At 41.1% G+C, this 24645-nt stretch overlaps 1 pseudogene; it reads left to right on the top strand.

Moving 5' to 3' along the window:
- Positions 1-23851: 23851 nt before the first annotated feature.
- On the top strand, positions 23852-24363 carry LOC118650487 (annotated as a pseudogene).
- Positions 24364-24645: the final 282 nt, after the last annotated feature.

Genomic DNA, 24645 nt, shown 5'->3' with positions numbered 1-24645 from the left:
TGGTGGTGTAGTTTCATTTCTTTTTCACTTATCTGTCCAATTTTCCCAACACCATTCATTGAAGAGACTGTCTTGACTTCATTGTATGCTCTTGCCTCCTTTGTCAAATATTAATTGAGCATAATGGCTTGGGTCGATTTCTGGGTTCTCTATTTTATTCCATTGGTCTATATGTCTGTTCTTGTGCCAGTACCAGGCAGTTTTGAGAACAGTTGCTTTGTAATACAGCTTGATAACTAGTATTGTGATCCCCCCAATTTTGTTCTTTCTCAAGATTGCTGCAGCTTTTCTGGGTCTTTTTTTTTTTTAATTTAATGTGAATTTTTGGAGAGTTTGTCCAACATCTTTGAAGTATGCCATTGATATTTTAATGGGGATTGCATTGAATCTATAGATTGCTTTGGGTACTATGGACATTTTTATGATGTTGATTCTACCAATCCATGAACATGGTATATTCTTCCATTTCTGTACTTTTCCTATCTCTTTTTTTCATCATCCTATATTTTTCTGAGTACAGGTCCTTTATCTCCTTGGTTAAATTTATTCCTAAGTATCTTAATTTTTGCAATGATAAATGGGATTTTTTTTTTAGTCTCTCTTTCTGTGAGTTCATTATATATATACTAGAGGCCCAGTGCACAAAAATTTGGTGCACTTCGGGGGGAGGGGGTCCCTCAGCCCGGCCTGTGCCCTCTCGCAGTCTGGGACCCCTCAGGGGATGACCACCTGCTGGCTTAGGCCCGCTCCCCGGGGGATTGGGCCTAAGCTGACAATCAGACATCCCTCTGGCAGCCCGGCAGCCCTCGGGGGATGTTCACTTGCCAGCGGGGAGCAGGCCTAAACTGCAGTCAGACTCCTTAGCGCTGCTGAAGAGGCAGGAGAGGCTCCCACCACCACTGCTGTACTGGCAGCCATTAGCCTGTCTTGTGGCTGAGCAGAGCTCCTCCCATGTGAGAGTGCCCTGACCACCAGAGGGCAGCTCCTGCATTGAGCATCTGCCCCCTGGTGGTCAGTGTGTGTCATAGTGATCAGTCATTCCCAGTCCTTCTGCTATTAGGGTCAGTTTGCATATTACCCTTTTACTATATAGGATAGAGGCCTGGTGCAAGGGTGGAGGCCCGCTGGTTTGCTCTGAAGGGTGTCCTGGATCAGGGTGGGGGTCCCGCTTGGGTGCCTGGCCAGTCTGGGTGAAGAGATGATGGCTGTTTTCAGCTGATCACACCCCCTTCAGGGTGGGGGTCCCCACTGGGGTGCCTGGCCAGCTGGGATGAAGGGATGATGGCTGTTTGCAGTTGGTCACGCTCCCTTCATGGTGGGGGTCCACACTGGGGTGCCTGGCCAGTCTGGGTGAGGGGCTGAGGGCCGTTTTCAGGCTGGTGGGTGACTGAAGCTCCCAACCTCTCCTTTTTTTCTTTTTTTTTTTTATTCTGGGATTTATTTACCTTCTATGGCTGTCACTGGAACTGAGAGCCAGCTTTAGCTCTGAGGCTCGGCTCCAGCTCTGAGACCTCGGCTGCTGAAAGCAGGGATCTGGTTTGTTTGGGTTCTATAATTGAAACACTGTTGCAACTCCAGCTAGGCCAGCTGGCTGAAAGCATGGGGTTTGTTTAGCTTCTATATTTGCAACATTGTTTCTTAGAGTGCAAGTTCAGAGCCCAGCAGCGGCAGGCGGGGAACCTTGGCTTCCTCCATCACTAGAGCAAGCAAGCCTCTTGTTCGCTTCAGCTGCTTGGCTGCCGGCCGCCATCTTGATTGGCAGTTAATTTGCATATCTTGCTGATGAGCCAATGGGAAGGGTAGCGAAGTTATGGTTAATTACCATGTTTTTTATTATTAGATAGAATGCCTAAGTGACCAAAGGACCAAATGATGGGTCAACCAGTTGCTATAACATGCAATAACAATGAGGGGGCAGACACTCAATACAGGAGCTACCCCCATGGTGGTCAGTGCACTCCCACAGGGGGAGAGCCACTTAGCTGAACAACCCTTTCTAGTGGCCCACCCGCTCGGCAGCAGCCACTAACTCCCTCAGTAATCCTACAGGTCCAATCTCCAGAGACTGAGCCATGCATCAACAAACCAGTTCCACCAGCACCATCCTGACAGCACCGCCGGCCTCCTGGAAGTCGGCCTCAGGCACCATGGCTGCTTCCCCTTCTTAGATGCTGCGCAAGGAAAAAATGATATACAATTTGCATGAACATCAATGGGATGGATCTGGATCCCTGGCCAGCAAGGTTGTCCCATCGCCACCCCACAGGGCCAATTGCATCCTGCCCCCCCCCCCTCCCCGCCCAAGCCCCTTTTGAGATGGGCGCCAGATGCTGGGTTCATGGCTGGCGAGCACTGCTGTGGTGGCGTGAGTCTCTACCGATCAGGACTGACTGGGCATGAACCAGCGTCAGGTGCAGCAGGGCCTGGAAAACAGGAGCAGCAGTCAGGAGTGGCAGGCAGCATTGGACTGCCAGTTTTAGTCCAATCCCCACAGGCCTACCTGAGGAACCCTACCTGTGCATGAATTCATGCTCTGGGCATCTAGTTGATGTATAAAAAAGCCATAGATTTCTGGGTGTTAATTTTGTTTCCTGCTACATTGCCAAATTCATTTATTAAGTCTAGTAATATTTTGATGGCGTCTTTAGGGTTTTCTATGTACAATATCATGTCATCATAAATAATGACAATTTTACTTCTTCTTTTCCAATTTGGATGCCTTTGTTTCTTCTTCTTGTGTGATTGCTATAGCTAGCACTTCCAGTACTATGTCGAACAGGAGTGGTGAAAGTGGGCATCCCTGTCTGGTTCTTGTTATTAGGGGAAATGGTTTTAGTTTTTGCATATTGAGTATGTTGGCTGTAGGTTGGTCATATAAGGCTTTAATTATGTTGAGGTATGATCCCTCTATTCCCACTTTGCTGAGAGTTTTTATCAAGAAAGGGTGTTGGATTTTGTCAAATGCCTTTTCTATATCAATTGATATGATTATGTAATTTTTGTCTTTCAATTTGTTTATGTGATGTATCACATTTATTGATTTGTGGATATTGTACCAGCCTTGCATCCCAGGAATAAATCCCACTTGGTCATGGTGCATGATCTTTCTAATGTAATTCTGGATATGATTTGCTAGAATTTTGTTGAGGATTTTAGCATCAAGGTTCATCAGGGATATTGGCCTGTAATTTTCTTTCTTTGTAGTGTCTTAATCTGGTTTTGGGATTAGGGTAATGCTGGCTTCATATAAAGAGCTTGGAAATGTGTCTTCCTCTTGAATTTTTTTGGAATAGTCTGAATAGATCAGGTTTTAGTTTTTCTTTGAATGCTTGGTAAAACTCCCCTGTGAAGCCATCTGGCCCGGGCTTTTGTTTGCTGGAAGATTTTTTATTTCTCCTTCACTTTCCTCTTTAGTTATTGGCCTGTTGAGATTTTTTGATTCTTCTTGAGTTTTGGAAGGTGTTATTTTTTTAGAAATATGTGCATTTCCTCTAGGTTGTTTAGTTTGTTGGAATAGAGTTGTTCATAGTATACTTTTAAAATTCTTTGTATTTCTGTTATTGTTTCACCTCTCTCATTTCTGATTTTGTTTATTTGGGTCCTCTCTCTTTGCTTCTTGGTGAGCCTGGCTAGAGTTTCATCAATCTTTTTTATCCTTTCAAAGAACCAATACTTGGTTTCATTCATCTTTTGTATTTTTTGGTGTTTTTTTTTTTAATTTTGGTCTCTATGTCATTTATTTCTGATCTGATCTTTATTATCTCCTTCCTTCTGCTCACTCTGGAATTTTCTTGTTGCTCTCTTTCTAATTCTTTAAGTTGTAGAGTTAGGTAATTTATTACCAGTCTTTCTTTCTTTCTTTCTTTCTTTCTTTCTTTCTTTCTTTCTTTCTTTCTTTCTTTCTTTCTTTCTTTCTTTCTCTCTCTCTCCCTTCCTTCCTTCCTTCCTTCCTTCCTTCCTTCCTTCCTTTTTTCTTTCTTTCTTTCTTTCTTTCTTTCTTTCTTTCTTTCTTTCTTTCTTTCTTTCTTTCTTCTCTCTCTTTCTCTTTTTAATTTTCTTTTTGAGGTAAGCCTGTAATGCTATGAACGTCCCTCTCAGGACTGCTTTCACTGTATTTTGGATTGTTGTGTTTTCATTGTCATTCATTTCCAGGATGTTTTTAATTTCTTCTTTGATCTCTTTTGTAACCCAATCATTGTTTAATAGCATGCTATTCATCGCCCAAGTGTTTCAATTTTTGTGATTGTTTTTATTGTAGTTGATTTCTAATATGCCATTGTGGTCTGAGAAGATGCTTGATATGATTTCAATCTTCTTGAATTTGGAGACTTTGCCTGTGTCCCAATATGTGGTCTATCTTTGAAAATGCCCCATGTGTACTTGAGAAGAATCTATATTCTGTAGCTATGTGGTGTAATGTTCTGAAGATGTCAATTAAGTCCATCTGATCTAGTGAGTCATTTAGGATTGCTGTTTCATTGATGATGTTTTGTCTGGAGGATTTATCCAGTGATGACAGTAGGGTATTAAAATACCCTACTATGGTCTTATTGCTATTGATCTCTCCCTTGATATCTTCCAGGAGTTTTTTTTTTATGTATTTGGGTGCTCTTGCATTGGGTGCATTTATGTTTACCAGCATTATATCCTCTTGTTTTATCGATCCCTTTAGTATTATGAAGTGGCCTTTCTTATCTCTTTTTATGGCCTTCACTTTGAGATCTATTTTGTCAGAGATAAGTATTGCTACCCCAGCTTTTTTTCATTTCCATTTTCCTGAAAGATATTTTTCTATCTCTTCACTTTCAGTCTGTGTGAGTCTCTTGTTCTGAGGTGGGTCTCTTGTAGGCAGTATATATGCTATTATTGATAGGTACTTGTTTGTAGCCATTTTTATTTTTTGTGCCTATGTTCCTTCTTCCTTTCTTTTTTTTTTCTTCTTCTTCTAACAACAGTCCATTTATCATTTCTTGCATTGCTGGCATGGTAGTGATAAACTCCCTTAGCCTTTTTTTGTCTGTGAAGCTCCTGATTTCTCCTTCAATTTTGAATGATAGCTTTGCTGGATAGAGTACTCTTGGATTCAGTCCCTTCCCTTGCATCACTTTGTATACTTCCTTCCATTCCTTTCTGGCCTGATGAGTTTCTGTTGATAAATCATTTGATAATCTAAAGGGGGATCCCTTGTTGGTAACTTTCTGTCTCTGACTCACAGCCTTTAAGAATCTCTCTTTGTCACTAACATTGTAATTAGGATATGTCTTGGTGTGTGTCTTTTTTGGCTCATCTTGTGTGGGAGTCTCTGAGCTTGTGTGACTTTTTTCTTCCCCAAATCAGGGAAGTTTTCTGACATTATTTCTTCAAATAGAATTTCTAATCCTTAATCCTCTTCTTGTCCTTCTGTCACCCCTATTATATGTATGTTTCTTTGTTCCATGTTGTCCCAAAGCTTCTTAGGCTCTCCTCCTGTCTTTTTTTTCCTTCTTCTCTCTAATTGCAGTTCAGTTTGGGTGTGTTTTGCTTCCTGTCTTCTAATTCACTAATTTTATCCTCTGCTTCCCCTAGTCTACTATTGAAAGCTTTTATAGTGTTTTTTATTTTAGCTATATCATTTTTATTTACTCTTGATTCTTGCATAGGTTGTTGATTTTTTCATCCATCTGGTTTATGAACTGTATGACCCTTATTCTGAATTCTTTTTCTGACATGTTGCATACCTCTGTTTCTTTTAGTGCCTTTTCTGGCGAATCCTTTTCTTTCCTTTGGGGGTTGTTCTTCTGACTGCCCATTTTTGCTTTCACCAAAGGTTCTGGGTGTCGAGTTGTGTGAGGCCCGTGGCTGCAGTGGTGAGCTTGGTGGGGGGTTGTATAGTCGTGGCAGCAGCTGCTCCTTAGGTGGTCATGGGCACCCACTGCTCCTCAGGCAGTGGCTGCTCCACAGGTGGTCACAGCAGCTGCTGCTCACACAGCTTTTCACAGGATCATGGGCAGTGCCTGATCCTTAGGCAGGTGTGGATGGCAGCTGCTCCTCAGGTGGTTTTTGCACCGTTTCTGGCCATGGCTACTCATAGGGTGGCTGCTGCTCACACAGATGGCTGCTGCTTGCACGGATTTTTGAATGATCATGATGGTGGCTGCTGGCACTGTCACAGTACCCAGGACTAAATCTTCAGGCCTGTGGGAGGGGAGTGCATTCCAGAGCTCACAGGAGCCCATGGCTGAGGAGGCTTGATTCCCGGTGTCCATGGGTCTGCATCCGAGGCAGAAGGTCCCTGGCTGGAGTGGTTGTAGGGTCCCTGGTGGTGTCTGAAAGCATCTGGGTGGAAGTGAGGCTGAGCTCCCAGTCACAGCAGCTCTCCCCTTCAAGATAGCACAGTCTCTATGGCAGAGCTGGCCACCCCAGGAGTGATTACAGTGGTAGCAGAGGCTTCCCTGCTAGGCGAGCTGGTCTGCCAGTCCCCAAAGTCATGTGGGATCCAACTGTCACGCGCGCACACACACACACACACACACACACACACACACACACACCATTTTCACACATTCCCCTTTCTCTCCCTCACTCACTCCCACTCTCTTCCTCACTGCTATCTTCCAAGCCTCCATCTTCTGATCCTGGTTAGGTGATTTTTACTGTTAATTAGTATGGTTAAACACATAAAAATACTTTTATAATAATATCGGGATTTAAAATCTGAAGACTATTATTTCTAAGTCTAGTTTACTAAAACTTTATGTTTATTTAAGTGTTTGTATGGTGGTTATAGTTTATGTTTAATGTTAATACTTTCCAGAATAATGAAGATCCCAGAAAGCATTTGAAAATGTATTTATCTATTAAACAAGCAATGGTGTCATTTATAGTCAGAGCTGGCTTTGATTAGGAAGGAGATACTGTCAGAAACAACGAAGCCTGGATGGAATTGAAATTTAGCCTCCAACCTTTAATGAGAGGATGCAATTTCAATTATTTTAAGATTATGTCAGATAATAGATAGAGATAGAAAGGAAATTATAATGAAACAGAGAAATCAATGAATTGATACTATTTGTTGATCAGCTATTATATATATACTAGAGGCCCAGTGGACAAAAATTTGTGCACTCGGGGGGGGGGGGGGGGTCCCTCAGCCTGGTCTGTGCCCTCTTGCAGTCTGGAACCCCTAGGGAGATAACGACCTGCTGGATTAGTCCTGCTCCCGGGTGGCAGAGGGCAGGCATAATCCCTAGGTGCAGCCCCTGGTTGGGCTCACAGCAGGGCAGATTGGGGAGTTGGGGCACCGCCCCCTGTCATGCACAGAGCAGGGCAGATTGGGAGGTTGCTATGCCACCCTCAGTCACACTCAGGGTAGGGCCGATTGGGGGAGTTGGGGCACCGCCCCCTATCACACTCAAGGCAGGGTCGATGGGGAGGTTGCGGCGCCACCCCTGTCATGCACAGAGCAGGGCCCATCAGGGAGTTGGGGCGCTGCACCCTGTCATGCACAGAGCAGGGCCCATCAGGGGGGTTGGGGCTCCCTACCTTGTCACGCACAGAGCAGGGTCGATCAGGAGGTTGGAGAGCTCCCCGCTGTCACTCACAGTGTAGGGCTGATAGGGGAGTTGGGGCACCGCCCCCTGTCACACACAGAGCAGTGTGGATCAGGGGGTTGGGGCTCCACCACTGTCACACTCAGGGCAGGGCCGATGGGGAGGTTATAGCTCTACCCTGTCACACACAGAGCAGGGCCCGTGGGGTGAGGGGGTTGGGGCACCACACCCTGTCACACACAGAGCCGCAGGGTGTTGGGGAGCTCCCCCTATCAGGCATAGAGCAGGGCCGATCAGGGGGTTGGGGCGCCTTCCCCTGTCAGGAACAGAGCAGGGCCGATAGAGAGGTTGTGGCCCTGCCCCCTGTCACACACAGAGCCGCAGGGTGATCAGGGGGTTTGGGCGCTGCCCCCTGTCATGCTGATCCCGTGCCGGGAGGCCTCGCGGCTCCACTGATCCTGGTGCTGGGAGGCATACTACCCTTTTACTATATAGGATAGAGGCCTGGTGCATGCTTATGGGCAAGCTGGTTTGCCCTGAAGGGTGTCCCGGATCAGGGTGGGGGTCCCCACTGGGGTGACTGGCCAGCCTGGGTGAGGGGCTTTTGGCTGTTTGCAGCTGGTCACACACCCTTCAGGGTGGGGGTCCCCACTGGGGTGCCTGGACAGTCTGGGTGAGGGACTGAGGGTTGTTTTCAGGCTGGCGGGTGACTGAAGCTCCCAACCGCTCCTTTTTTTCTTTTTTTTTTTTTTTTATTCTGGGCCAGCTTTAGCTCTGGCTCCAGCTCTGAGGCCTCAGCTGCTGAAAGTAGGTATCTGGTTTGTTTAGGTTCTATAATCGAAACTCTGTATCAACTCCAGCTCTGAGATCCCGGCGGGCTGAAAGCTGGTTTCTGGGGTTTTGTTTAGCTTCTATATTTGTTACAATGTTTCTTAAACTGCAGGCTCAGAGGCTGGCAGCACAGGCGGGGAACGTTGGAGTCCTCCATCACTGAAGCAAGCAAGCCTCTTGTTAGTTTCAAGCTGCCTGGCTGCCGGCCGCCATCTTGGCTGGCAGTTAATTTGCATTTTGCCCTGATTAGCCAATGGGAAGGGTAGCGGTCGTACGCTAATTACCATGTTTCTCTTTTATTAGATAGGATATGCTATGAAAAATAAAACATACAGGTTAAGAAAATAAAGGTTAAAGTGGTCTACTTATTCTAAAAATCTAATTGGAGATCTAGGAATAATGCAGTGAAATAATAGCAACCAATTCAAGAGAATCTTAGATTATATCTTTCATATTTTAAGCATTATAGAAATTCAGAAAAGACAATGGTCCTAAAGGCTTAAGTAGACAGAGGATGAGTCATAGAGAAATACAATCTGAAATAGACATATTGAAGGATTTGGATAGGAATACAAGAAATGGTGGTGTGTTTTTTTTGTTTGTTTGTTTTTTGTGTTTTTTTGTTTTGTGTTTTTTTGCAGGGAACACCTTCTGAAAAGTAGAGCAGAGAGGACAATACATCTATGGAATATTGAAGTGGCTGGTCTGATTTGATGACTGGGTTGTTACTGATTAGTCAGAAGAAGTGAAGCCAGAAGAAGTGGAGCCATATGGCACAAAGCCTTAGCAATCATTTCATAAATTATGTAAATGTTTAACCACCATGCTATACAGCTGAAACTAATATAATGTTGAATGTTTACTGTAATTAAATTTAAAATTTTTTATATAGTCTGTTCTATATGCAGAAAAGGGGAATAACATTTAGGGACGATCTATCTGGAGATGGTCCCCAAGGTGGATGGATGTTCCAGGGCTTTCAGGGTAAGTTGAGCAGCAGTATCAGAGAAATTAGGAGCAAACTGCTGCAGGAATACATGTGTGCCATATGTGGGCCTGAACTAGGGTGGAAGGGATTTGACAATATGGTGGAATAATCTGTTAACTCCACTCAGGTCAGATAGTGAGTGCATACATTTTCTTGGCAAATTTAGTCTAGGAAAGCACTGATAAACAATCTTGGTCTCTTCTTATCCCCCACCTCAAAACAACTATTAAGTATTGACTACCCTGTCCTCTGCTGCACCTCTAAGATTTAAAACTACACTGGAATAATTTTCTCATTGCAGGGTTATAATGACTGTAGCCTGAGGCCTCCTAACCTCCCCCAGGTCTGTATGGTAGTCTAAATCTCTCCCACTCCAGGTACCTGTGTGGCCATAAGAGCACCGTCTGAGGACAGAAGAAGCTACTTTTATTAATATTAATATTAGCTGTTTTGAAGAGGTCATAGTGGATTGTTTGCATGCTGATTATAGATTTATTTGTGTCGCTATTGTCTTAAATATATGGTACTAAAACTTTTTCATTTTGCACTCCTACAATAAAATACTTTAGCATCCTCCTCGATATAGGTATGCTTATTTCTAATTATGTATTTTCTTATGTTAATAGTTATATTTTAATGATAATAAAAAGAATAAATATGCTTTATAATTTATAAAATCTTGGTTTATCACCCTGTAATACAATTATTTGAACTTTAAGTTATAAATTGGGCTAATTTACATAAGATATTTAAACTTGTCATAACTAGCAAAGATACTCCAAAGTGTAAGCAGTTCTAGGTGGAGGACATGCATCTCAAGCAACTTCTACGAAATCATAACATGCTTTTTATCCATCCCCTCCAGTAATTACATAAAAGTTTTAGTTGAATGTGGATGGTAATTTTCCAATTTCCCTGAAGTCAAACAGATGCCCTTTCAACTAATCAGAACTTGTTACCTTTTAACATTTTTAATAAATAGGTTTATAAACCACTGAGACTTCTTTTGGAGGATTTTTAAAGATGCTAGAAAAAGTTTCCAAGTTTCTTAAATATATAAGTGAAAAAACACATGGCTTTTGGCCCTAAAATAATAAAATGGAATTATTTCCAGACATTTGTTTCCACAGTGTTTTTTCTAAAGATAGCATTTTTTCCCTTTTCTTTGATTTTTAAACATTCCCAATTACAGTTTACATTTAATATTATTCTGTATTAGTTTCTGATGTTCAGCAAAGTGATTTAGAAAATCGTGACTTTACAGTTGGTACCCTGATGCTTCAAGTACCCACCTGGCCCCATACATAGTTATAGTGATACTAGAGGCCTGGTGCATAAATTCGTGCATGGATGGGGTCTGGCTGGCCCGCCCCGATTGGGGCCGTTGTGCCAGACTGGCCAGGGAAGGGGCCACTACCGGTTGGCCAGCCAGCCCCACTCCCTGTTCAAATTCTGGTTGAACTCCCAGTCGAACTCCTAGTCGAGGGGACAATTTGCATATTAGCATTTTATTATATAAGACTAGAGGCTTGGTGCATGAAATTTGTGTGTGTGTGTGGGGGGGGGTCCCCTCAGCCCAGCCTGCACCCTCTCCAATCTGGGACCCCTTGGGGGATGTCCGACTGCCCTCTCACAATCCTGGACCACTGGCTCCTAATTGTTCACCTACCTGCCTGCCTGGTCTCCCCTAACCTCCCCCCCACCCCCGCTGGCCTGATAACCCCTCACTGCCTCTGTGTGCTGGCCTGATCGCCCCCAACTGCCCCCCCCCCTCCAGCCTAGTTGCCCCCAACTGCCCCCCACCCCGCCATTCTTGTTGCCCCACGCAGCCTGCTGTTCAGTCGTTTGGTCATCCCTTACTAACCCCCCTGCTGGCCTGGTCATAGGCAACCATCTTGTGAGGGTGTGAGGGTTAATTTGCATATTACCTCTTTATTATATAGGATTATTGACTATATTGCCTGTACTATAATCTACATTTCTGCGACTATTCTAATTATTACCAATTTATACTGCTTAATCTCTTCACCTTTTCCACCCAGCCCCCCTAAGCCCTCCCCTTTGACAACTGTCAGTCTATTCTCTGTATCTATGAGTCTGTTTCTATTTTTTTGTTGATTTTGTTCTTTAGAGTCTACATATAAGTACAATCACATGGTATTTGTCTTTTTCTGTCTGACATTTTACTTAGCATAATACCCTCTAGGTCCATCCATTGCAAAGGTAATATTTCATTCTTTTTATGGCCAAGTAGTATTCCATTTTGTAAATGTATCACTGCTTTTTTATCCACTCATCTACTGATGGCACTTGGGCTGCATCCAAATCTTGGCTATTGTAAATAGCATTGTAATAAACAGGGGTGGATATATTCTTTTCTATTAGTGTTTTGGGTTTCTTTGGATATATTTGCTAAAGTGGAATTGCTAGCTCAAAAGGCAGTTCCATTTTTAATTTTTTGAGGAAGCTCCACACTGTTTTCCATAGTGGTTGCACCAATCTAAAGCAGGCTTTTTTTTTTTTTTTTTTTTTTTAAGTCATTGTTGTAATGTCATCTTTACTCTGAAGGGAATGTGTACATTTACATCTAATAAAAGTTTATATTAGAAAGAGAAACTCTACAATATTCTTACTGATAACTTGCTTTTTCATTGTTAGAATTATATTGAATGTTATCTATATTTGATTTGTAGAAACTTAAACAAACTTTGCACATATCGCCTGCAAAACACTGCAATTCATAGAACTCAGATAGATACTGACTTCATTCCTCATCTGCATTGGTGAACTGGAGCCACTGGATGTATGGACTGAATGAATCAGCTGGTCTTAACCCTTATAATTATTTCATTTATATTTTAATATATGATAATACATAAAAATAGATGTTTAAGTATTTTTCAATACTCCAGTTGATTATCTTTTGTTATATATACTTTATTTTTAGAGTACGTTTAGGTTCATTCAATCATCTTTGTATCTATCTTGACAATCACTATGTTAAATGAATGGTAGAGTGATAGCAAAAATATAATACTGACTTCTTACAGCAGCATATTGGAATCAATGGAGAGACCTTAAAAGTAAGACCATTAACAGTGACATTTTAAATTTCAGTCATTTTGAATTTGCCTGCATATTGCAAAACATCCAATTTCCCCAAAAGCACCATAAAATAATTGCTGGGTCTTCTTGAGGACATCTTTTATGTATTTATTAATCATCTTGTCAAGGTCTCCTCCATGCCCTCCTTATTGGGCTTGCTATCCAGGCAGTCACTAAAAGGAGATGTTCTGCTATTGCCCTCAGGGCTACTGTCCTTGGTGAAATGTTGATTCTTTTCCCAGAGCTCTGCATCCTGGGGTTCCCTTAAGATGCCAACATTTGAAATGTGTTTTGGAGGAAAACAAGTAACTTAAGACAATAATTTGGTTGAAATGATAACATGAACCAAATGAAATATCCCCATTGTTATTTATGTCCCTTAAGAATTTTTCTACTTTTATAATTTTTAATTTCAAAATTTTTTCAGCCAAATGTTTTTGCCTAGTACTATTTGTAATATTGAGGATTTGGAAACAACATTTAAATTGCTGCCACATTTTCTCTATTATGAACTACACAGAGTACAATTATTTCATTGGCAGAAAATGTATTGGAAGGAAGAAAACCAGGAAAAAAGAGAAATATATCTATTCACTAACAAATTCTGTTAAAAAACAAAATAATTAAAATTTGCATAAATAGTTATAAAACTGGCTGATGATAAGCCCAAATTATTATTTTTTTTTAAATTTATTGCTTAAAGTATTACAAAGGGTATTACATGTGTCCATTTTATCCCCCCGCCCTAGACAGTCCCCTAGCCTCCCCTATCCCCCAATGTCTTATGTCCACTGGTTATGCTTATATGCATGCATACAAGTCCTTTAGTTGATCTCTTACCCCACTACCTCCTGCCCCCCAACCCTCCCCGGCCTTCCTGCTGCAGTTTGACAATCTGTTTGAGGCAGCTCTGCCCCTGTGATGATAAGCCCAAATTATTAATACAGGAAAAATATAGAATTTGAGAAATACTTATTTTGTTTTTAAGAAATCATCTCAAACCAAGACAAGTTGTTAATTCTCATCACTGCTATTTTGTTTTGAATTAGATTGCTTATAATAAAACTATTTTAAAACAAATTAACTGGAAGGAACACACTTTTCTCCGATCCTGAGTCAGTTTCTGTCACTCAAGTTTTGGAGTTACACTCCTTGGGTCCTGGTCATTTACAGAGAATCCTATGAAACAGGTCTTTACTTCAGGATCCCAGGAAGTATTGGCCAATCACTGTGGCCTATTTGATGCTGTCAGATTTTCCTTCAGGAAGCTCTTCCTAACTATTCTCCCTTCTCCTTCAAGACTTATCAGAAGACCTGGAAGTTTGATTGACTTGTATATGGGTCAGCATTGGAAGCCTTTAGGTTGAATAGCATTTTGTAACTTGAGAAAACACAATTTAAAATACGTATTATAAAATAGCACTTTATAATTTTAAAAACAACAACACGTTTACAGTTGCTTAATTCTGCCAACACACCTGTGAGGTAGTCAGAGGAAAATTAGTTTGACCATTTTACAGATGAGAAAAATGAATGTTCGAGCTGAAAGAAAACTTGAATATAATTTAAAAGTACAATTCTCTTATTTCCATGGTACATAAGATAGTCCAGACAATTTCATACACTTAAAAAACAACAACAGACATTCTATCCCCTTACTTGACTGAACGAAATCTTCCAGGGAAGCACAATATATATAAACATGTAAGGAGATATTTTATAAATATTAATCTATTGGTATCTATTGGTATGTACTGAAATGTATTACTAATTGAGCCAATGAAAACAAAGAAGCTAGCTTGCTGAATACAAAAGCTTAAAATTTGAAATTAGGAATGACAATAACTTTCTTACTCTCACCATCAAGTCATTTCTCAATTTTGTTTTGGTTTCACAATGTTTGAAATACCCACCAGGTCCACCAGGTTTGTTTAGCTGATGTCTAAGATAGTCCAAAAAGATCCTTCTTTCCTGGTACCCCTGTCTTTGTGTAATTTCCTTCTTGTATATAAGCTGGACCTAGTGAGTTGCTTCTAATGAACAGAATACAGCAAAGGCAAGAAGTGTCACTTCTCACATCTATATATATAAAAAGCCAGTGACTATAACGCCATAACAACCAGAATGACTGGTCGCTATGACACTCACTGTAGGCAGTGAACCACCCGATCAGGGGGTGGGGTCGGCTGGCCAACCTCCTGTGCCCCTCCTCCCACCTGCCCCACCCCTGATCAGCCTCTCCCACCCGATGAGAGGACAGGGCTAGCTGGCCAACTGCCTTTGGCCGCTCCCCCAGCCAGCTCCATCCCCAATCAGCCCCTCCCCCCTGCACTCTAAACAGGGGCAAAGCCAGCTGGCCAACCTCCCATAGCCCCTTCCCTGGCCGCTGACCCCTGATCATCCCCCCCCCCCCACTCCATTCAGGGGCAGGGTCAGATGGCCCACCACCCACAGCCCCTCCCTATGGCCAGTCTCACCCCCAATCAGACCCCTTACCCCAATCAAGGATGGGGCCCACTGGCCAATTGCCCGCAGCCACTCCCTCCAACTGCTTGGCCCTGATCGGGCCCCAATCAGGGCAGGCCAGCCGGCCAACCTCCCACCATCTGCTCCTCCTGACAGGCCTGGCCCCAATCTGTCCTGATTTGGCCCAGGCCAGGTGGACCCCACCTGTGTACAAATTAGTGCACTGGGTCTCTAGTCTATATATATAAAAGCCTAAGCGACCATTGCAACCGAACAGACGACTGAACAGGCTGCATGGGGTGACCAGGCCAGCAGGGGGGTTAGTGAGAGATGATCAAATGACTGAGCAACAGGCTGCAAAGATGGCGGTGCCCACAACCAATAAAGAGGGAATATGCTAATTAACTGCTATGCCCTCAAAGATGGTGGCACCCACAGCCAATGAGAAGGGAATATGCTAATTGATTGCCATGCCCTCAAAGATGGCGGCACCCACAGCCACAAAATGGCCAGCAGGGGAAGGCAGTGTGGGATCAGGCCAGCAGGGGAAGGCAGTTGGAGGTGACCGGGCCATCAGGGGAGGACAGTTTGGGGTGATCGGGCTGGCAGGGAAGCAGTTAGGCATCAATCAGGCTGGCAGAGGTGTGGTTAGGGGGTGATCAGGCAGGCAGGCAGGCGAGAGGTTGGGAGCCAGCAGTCATGGATTGTGAGAGGGATGTCCTACTGCCGGTTTAAGTTGTACATCCCCCAAGGGGTCCCAAATTGGAGAGGGTGCAGGCTGGGCTGAGGGACAACCCCCCCAGTGCACAAATTTTGTGCACCGAGCCTCTAGTAAAGGTAATAAAAGGCCTGTGACTTCTTTCATTTTCTCTTGCTCTTCTTACTTGCTTGCTCTTGGGAAGCCAGCTGCCATGTTGTGAAGTGTCCATTGGAGAGACTCACATGGCAAGGAATTGAGAGAGGATTCCAGTCAATAGTCTTTGAGGAAATGGATCTTCCAAACAGTTAGGTGAGTGAACTTGGATGCTTTAGATGATTGTAGCCCTGGCCAACACCTTGATTGCAGCCTGGGAAAGAACCAGGGAACCAGTTAAACTGTGCAGGGATTCTTGACCTATAGAAACTGTGAAAAAACAACTGTTGTTACTTTAAGCTACTAAATTTGGGGATAACCTGTTGTGAGGCAACTAATAACTAATACACCATGCAAACAATTGTAAAAGGCAATGGTTTTCTAACATCTCTCCTTGTAATCTCTGTAGTCTTCTGAATTAGGAAGAGCAAGCAGGCAGTTTCCCCATCAGTCAATAAGCCAACAGCATAAAGTGATGAGTATAACGTCTCTAGTGTTGTAGCCTGTGTAATCAAACACATTTGAGAGTACTTGTTGCATTTGTTACAACATAAACAATAAATACAAGCTTTCAAAAAGTGAATTTTATGTAAATTGTTTGTGGACATCATGGAAGATGACAAATGTAGTGGAAGAGCCAGGTTCTAAAATTGTACTGACTTGTAGTGCCTTGGTTTGGTAGAGTTTGTAACATACTAAGAACAAAGGCTTACGAAGATAGATGGAAGAAGAGTGATCTGTTCTTTAGATCAACCCACATTTAAAATACCATCTTCCCAAAGTCTTTCCTCCACCCTCTATCTTTGATTTTGACATTGATAGAGGAGCTTTCAAGAGAGCAGCATAGCTCAATCAGATGAAACAACTAATTTGAAGAAACAATACATATTGAATGGCACTGAAATGTGGTGACTGTAACAGCAATGTCTTCTGCCATTTTTCTCATGAAATATTTTATCTTGTCTCCCCCCCTCCCTTTTATGTATTGAAAGTGTGTATGAGAGTGAAAACAAGAAAGCGAGTAGAACTGCCTTAGAAGTGTAAAGGGTACAGAAAAAGATGAGCCTGATGACAGGTGTATATGGAGGAAGTAGGAACACCCAGAGGGGGTTGAATCTTTCCTCCATGTGCTCAGGTCTGGGTGTCCTGGTCCACAGGATGAAAGAACACTGTCCTTCAAACCCCATGGAGTGCTTTGAATTAGTGCAGGACACTGCCTTGTTTCTTTTGCTACTTTGCTTCTCATTCTATGAAGACTAGTGCAGGGAATGGCAAGGGCACCAACCCAACCTTTTGTCCTCCATTCAGCAATTGGCTGACATCATGTTGGGCATTAAAAAAGAAATATTTGACCTTACTAATAACTTATTGTAAATTATTATATAACAAAGCTTCAGTGCAAATATCTTTGAAATAAAAAAATCTGGATAAATCAATGATAAGAAGGAAAATACAAAACTGTACATAATCACTTTTTCTTTCTTCATTTTACTTATAATATCCATGTTGTCAATGTGTTATAATTCTTGACAGCATTTCAAATCAAAGCTACTTGACTGAGAACAACAAAAAAAGCATTTACCCAAACTTTATAGATCATTTTACTCTTCAACATTTGTATTATGTAATGGAAAAACTAATGGCAAGGACTGGGAAGACCTGGTTTCTAGTTTTGGCTCAGGCAATAGTTTACCAGCTGGGTCATAAACATCAGTATGGTTTTTGCAAGGCACTCTCCTTCCTATTATGTCCAAGCAAACTTTGCAACTTCTCACCATTTCTATGGCCATTGTCTTGTCTTAGTCATGTTCACCTCCAACATGCACCACTGAAATATCTTCCTGAAGAGTCTGCCTGCTCATCCTCACTCCTTCCAATCTGTTCCTTCCCACACAGGTGTTGGAATGTATTTACGTAAATAAATTAAGACATGCCACTCCCAATTTAAAACTCCCATGGTTATGCACTGCCTGCCTTTCTCATTTCATCTCTTTCTGTCCCCATGTCTGTCCACCACATGCTTGACAGTCGGTCTTCTATTAGTTCTTAGGCCAAGCTCTTTCTTACCTCAATTTCCTTTCTTCTTATCTCTGCCTAGAATGTGCTTCACTCAGTCCATCTTCCAAATCACTCCACAGTTGGAATGGAATAAATATTAGTTAAAGTCAGTAAATAAACCCAAAGTTTAAATGACTCCTTGTCATACTTCAATTTAAATATTAAGTCCTAAGAGAAGTTTTCCCAATTATTTTAACTAAAGGAACAACTCCCCCATTATTCTCACATATCCATATTTATTTTCTTTTTAGCACTTACCACACTTGTGATTATTTTTTTCTTTTCTTTTTGTTTACTTGTTGGTTGTATAGCTTTTCCATCAGAATATAAGATTCCTGACAGCAGGCAACATTTCTGTCTTCTTCAGCATTATATTCTCACATGACTAGAACATAGGTTGATTTGTAACAAATATTTGTTGAAGAAAATGAATAAATGAATAAACCCAAATTCTACCATGTCTACCCCTACTTGAAGTCTTTCAAAGGCTGTCATAGGCTATTAGAGAAATACAAGACTCTGCATGTCATCTTGATGTGGCTCCTCCTTTCTTCTCCAGCATGAAAAAAATTGTTTGCATTTCAAATTAAGCCATATTCTTTTTAGATTCTATTTTTTGCACACAAAGTGTTTGCCTATAATGTCAACCACTATCTCCCCTGGCTAATAATCCCCTTGGCTAATTTTTATTTGTTCATCAAATAGAAATTCCTCTTGGAAGCCCTCTTTGATTACCACTCTGTCCTGTGCAGCAGTTGATAAGTCAAGTTTCCTTCTATTGTGTCACATGTCACACTCAGGTGGGATGTTTCCCCAACTCACATATTTCTTTTTTGAGAGCCAAGATTATTTCTTATTACTCTCTCTTTGTTGCCTAGTACATAGCAGATGTTCAATAAAAGCTTGTAAATAAATATTAGTGTATGGCTGAGTCACTCTTTTAGAATGGTTTAGGAGTGTAAGAGGTACCACTGATAAGGGCAATACTACAGAACTCAATCACATTGGAAATTACTCAAGTACTAAACTAAAACATACTATTACCCTGACTTTAATTAATATTTTAAGCTGCCAAAGCTTTTGGCTTTGCAAACCAGTGTCACTTAAGGTCACCCTTTCCAGAAATATTCTGTATACCTTGGATATCTCTAAGGCTGTCCTAGTTTTGTCCTTATCAAAAAAAAAAAAAAAAAAAAAAAGAGTAAAACCTGACTTATCTTTAGAGATCTGATTTTTAAAATGGAATTGTCCACTTAAAAGGCATAAATGCATGTCATGGTCAAGCTGAAGTCTGGGTATCATATGTAGTCTTAGATAAAAGAGTTTGGGACCTTAAAAAGGCAAATGGAGAGGCAGAGAGTCCTGTGTGCTTGTTTGTCAGGTGTGGCTAATGGCCTATTTGCATCAGAATCACCAGGGCCTCAGGAGACATGGGGGTACTGAGCAATCCTCTGGAGTGGGGACATGGACCTGCAGTTTACCTCAAGCTTAAAGTGATCTCACCTGAAGTCTCTCCCAGCCTTTGCAAAAGGGCTAAGCTAACCTTGCTTTCTCCTACCTTATGAAACTGGTTCTCAACCTTGGCTGCACATTAGAATCACTTGGGAATCTTTTTAAAATCCTGATTTCTGGGCCTCATCCTCCGGAAATTCTGTTTCTTTGTTACTAATGTTGTGGCTCCACCACATAACAAAGAATCAGGTCGATCTAAAGTGGAGCCACATTTATCCTAGAAAAATATTAAAAATAATACCTTATATCTGTCTATTTGTCTAATGTTTTTAAATTGTAAGATGTTGTCACTCATGGAAAACAGCAGTAAGCATGATAGAAAAATTTAAACTGTGAATTTGGAAATGAGAAATGAGTCTTATAAAGCAATGTTTCTCAAAAGTCTATCCAAAAGCCACCTGAAATTTTTTGTTTCAAATATAGGTTCCCAGAACCCTGAAAGATACACAGAGGTGGAACCCCTCTGGGCGAAACCTGGGAGTTGACATTTTTCATTAGCTCCCTGGTTGAGTCCTATGCACACTCAAGTTTGAGAAGACACACTCAAAGCATGTGGCTTTTTCATTAAAGGGTAGCAAGGCTATGGGAGGTATAATCAGGACAAGTGTCCCTGGGAGCATGTAACCAGAATATTTTGGCAAAATTGAAAAGGTAGGTTACTTAAAAAAAAAGAAAAAGAATGAAACTCAAGATCCTGTATTAAATGGGCTAAAGTTTATACAGTAGAAATAAAGCACTGACTACAAAGAGTGGCCTATTTTTCCCATTGTAGAGATAGGGTGTGTGGGCACAATTACCATCATCAAAGGGTTGTTCCATCCATCACTAAATAAAAAGTGGCTCTGGGACCACAGTCACCTATTATTAGAAATGTAATAGGCATATCTTGTTTTAAAGCCTACTTTTAACCTATCACCACCTGTAAAACTAGACTAAACAGATCAAATGTTAAGGCTATCTAAAAATACTCTGAGCAAAAACACAATTGCGGTTCTAATTAGAATTATCATTTAATAGGCTCTGTAGATAAGCCTGAAGAGATAAGCCCTTATCAGTGGCATTAAGTTCTGAGTGTTTATTAGACTTAGGTCTAAGCCATGTGTTTTTGGACAGTAAAGAAGTTAGGTTGAACATGTTTCAAAACCCAAGTAATGATTGCAATTTATTTTCATTTAGAGGATCTTCTAAGAGCAGTAATTTCAGCAGACTAAACAATGTGTTGTTTGAAGATTTCTAGCTCATGAGATATCTTAGCTATCAGTCTATGCTCTCTAAGTTTTCAGATACCACTTCAGTAAGAACTCGGAGTATTTTTTATTTACTTTATTAAGGTTATTGTGTTTGTGTCATATGCTGTAGGACAATGTGGAATCTCTTGATTTGATTATATATCATAGAAGCCACTCTCTGTGCAAAAAACAAAAAGTAAATATTTTTAGATTTGGTTGACACTTCACTTTTTTCCTGTATGAACAAGAGAACCCAGAAGTATAGTTTAAAAAACATATATGCTTTTTGGTATTTACTTATGAAAGTGGTCACTGATGATTTTACTTATATGTGGAATCTAAAAAACAAAACAAAACAAAACAGAAACAGACTCACAGATACAGAGAATGAACTCATGGTTTCCAGAGGGGAAGGCAATGGGAAAATGGATGAAAAAGGTGAAGGGAAACTTTAGAGGTATCTTAATTCTTTCACATCATCATCACTGCATACAATCCCATCAAGTAGATTTGTTACTTTTCCCTCCAAATACACTTTAATTTCTTCTTATTCTTTCTGTCTTCAATGACATCTTTGCCCAAGTCATCATCACATACCTTGTCTAGTGTAAAAGCCTAAGTAGGTATCCTTATCTTTATTCTCTGCATTCACCAATACATTTCACACATGGTAGCCACAGTGATTATAAAACATAAGTTGTATCTTATGACTCCCCTGTTCAAAAGCCTTTAATGATTTTTCATTGCTCTTAGAATGAAACCTAAAATCCTTAACAATGCCTGAAAAATTCAGCAGTAGCTGGTAACTGCCTATCTGTCCAGCATGACTTCTTGCCACTCTTTCTCTTGCTTAGAGCCTTCTTTTAAGAGCTCAAAGTCTTTCCATCCTTACTGCTTCCTAGCCCAGAGCAGTTCATCCTCCCCCAAGCACAACCTGTCTGACTAACTCTATGCATCTATCATTTCCTCAAAGAGGACTTCTCCCATTCCTCTTCTATCTAAATTGAATTCCTTTCTACTCATTTGATTAATTCAGCATTCTTCTTTGCATTAGAAAATCCACAGGGTGGGGACCATGAATATTTTGTACTGCAATTCTAAACCGTGCATAGTTCAGGAAAAAGTTATAGATCAAATAAATAATTTAAAGAACAATTTCCTTTGGTATCTCAACACAAAAATTAAAAACGTGAAGAGAAATAGAAACAAGTGGGTTTCCAGTTGCTTTTATGTCAGGTTATAGTTTTCCATAGAAGAGCTACAACTGAGTAGGAGTAATGCCAGGGACCCGCTCCAAAGCTCGTCATCATTAGCTCAAGAATGATCATTAAAACTACTTTTCCCTGAAAAAATGTTGGTATTTGTTCCTGAACTAACGCAGAAACAGATATTTTCTTATGGTGAAAGGTATTTTTATTAACCAAGTTATCTCCACATCCTTTTGATGCCATTGTAGTAACCTGGTTATTATATAACAGCAAAGGAGGAAAGACTAGATATAGGCATGCCATTTATACAGCTTTGCCAAAAAAGCTGCTCTTAACACTGTCCAAGTCTGTTCTCTGCTCATTGATGGGGGAGAGGACTGGACAAAGGCAGTTTAGATGCATGCCCAGAAATGTCTGAGAAGGTGAGGTGGAAAGGTATCTCTCTGCCTGCCAGTCATACCTGGAAAAAATTAGTGGCCAGGATGGGCATGGCCACTGCAAGTGCCCAAAACCTGAATATTTAAACTTCTCAACAAAGAAATGAACTTTCTCTCTCTCTCTCTCTCTCTCTCTCTCTCACACACACACACACACACACATACACACACACACACACACACACACACACACACACACCATGCCCTCCTGGGACTCCTATTGCTGGGGGCTGCACTCCACTGTGCTCACATGGCACACAGCCATGTGTGACACCCACAATGGATTAATAGACTGAACCTGGACTGAATATTGAATGACACCTGGCTGCAACATGGAATCAAGGCTCTGGACACTGGACTTGCTTATGGCTTTGCTCCTCTTTCAGGACTGGCTTAAGAGAAATGAGACAGTGGAAACTGAGGAATGTAACTCCACACCCTACAATCTTCTGTGGAGGCTTCTGAAAATTCTAATTTCAGCAGTGCCTCAAGAACCCCACTCCCATGAGCAACGGAGGAATCCCACTCATGTACTCCTGCAGCCGCACTTTGGAGTATATTAACAGACTCTTAAAAAGAACAGGCTTCTTAATGGAATTTTTTTTAATATGACACAAGAGCACAAGCAGCAAAAGCTTCTGCACAGTAAAAACAACAGCCAATCAAAACAATGAAAAGGCAACCAGCGAAATAGGGGAAAATGTTTGCAAATCATATGTTGAAAGGGGTTAATGTTCAAAATATATAAAGAACTCTTACAACTGAATAATGAAAAAACAATCTGATTTTAATATGGGCAAAGGAACTTAAACATTTTTCCAAAGAAGACATCCAAATGGGCCAGCAAGTACACGAAAAGTTGTTCAACATTATTAATAATTAGGGAAATGCAAACTAAAACCACGATGAAATATCACCTCATACCAGTTAGAATGGTTTTCATGAAGAAGACAAGAGAACTGTGGAGAAAAGCGAACCTTTGTGTATTGTTGGTGGGAATGGAAATTGGTGTAACAACTATGGAAACAGTATAGAGTTTCCTAAGGAAAAAAAAAGAGCTACTATATGATCCAGCAGTAGTCAAGGTGTAGAAACAACCCAATTGGTATCTGTCAATGGATTAATGGATAAAGATCACACACACACACACACACACACACACACACACACACACACACACAAATATTATTCAGCTATGAGAAAAAAAAATTCTGCTGTTTGCTACAACATGGAAAGACATGGAAAGCATTATGCTTAGTGTGATAAGTCAGACAGAGAGAGAGACAAATCCTGTATGATATTACTTACATGTGGAATCTTAAAAGGTCAAACCCACAGAAGCAGAGTGTAGAATGGTGATTACCAGGGCTGGAGGTTGGGTGGGGGAAATAGGGAGATGTTGGACAAAGGGTACAACCTTGTAGTTAGATGGATAACTTCTGGAGATCTAATACAAAATATTGTGAATATAATCAATACTACTGCATTATATACTTCAAAGTTGCTAAGAGACTAGATATTAAATGCTTTCACCACAAAATAAAATGATACTCTTTCACCATTTAAGATGCAGCTCCATACAGTGCTTAGGTGCCTGGGACTGCACACCAGCACTCTGTGGACAACTCCACCACCATGGAGGACTTGAAAGAGTACAGCAGCATAAAGGAAATCGTGGTGGGATCCAAGATCACTGCCAGCAAGAATCAGCAGGATGACAGTAAAATGTTTATTGGAGGTCTGAGCTGGGATACAAGCACGAAAGGTCTGACAATATTTGTCTCAATTTGGAGAAGTTACAGATTGCATAAATGAAACACACCTGGTCACCAGAAGATTCAGAGGATTTGGATTTGTGCTTTTCAAAGATACTGCTAATGTTCATAAGGTTTTGGAACTGAAGGAACACAAACTGGATGATAAGTTGGTAGACCCTAAAAGGGCCAAAGCTTTAAAAGGGAATAAATTTCCCCAAAAAGGATTTTGTGGGTGAATTGAGTCCAGATACTCTTGAAAAATAAATTAAAAAATATTTGGAGACTTTGGAGAAATTGAAAATATTTAACTTCTTGTGGATAATAAAAAATGAAAGAAGAAGTTTTTGTTTTACCACATACACAGATGAAGAACCATTAAAATTGTATTAGAAGGTAGATATCAGTGTGGCTCAGTTGGTTGGGCATAGTCTTGTGCACCAAAAAGTTGCTGGTTCAATTCCAAGTTAGGGCACATGCTTGGGTTGTGGGCTCAATCCTTCATCCCGGGTAGGGGGTGTGCAGGAGGCAGCTGATGGATGTATCACTCTTACATCAATGTTCCTCTCTACCTCTCCCTTTCCCTCTCTCTCAAAATCAATAAAAATATATATTTTAAAGTTACATAAGCCAAAAGGCATAAAGGCAGAACATAAAGGAGGAAGAGGTGCTGCA

The sequence above is a fragment of the Myotis myotis genome, unplaced genomic scaffold, assembly GCF_014108235.1.
Source record: "Myotis myotis isolate mMyoMyo1 unplaced genomic scaffold, mMyoMyo1.p scaffold_m19_p_3, whole genome shotgun sequence".
NCBI lineage: Eukaryota > Metazoa > Chordata > Mammalia > Chiroptera > Vespertilionidae > Myotis > Myotis myotis.
This window is presented reverse-complemented; position numbering and strand designations above follow the sequence as displayed.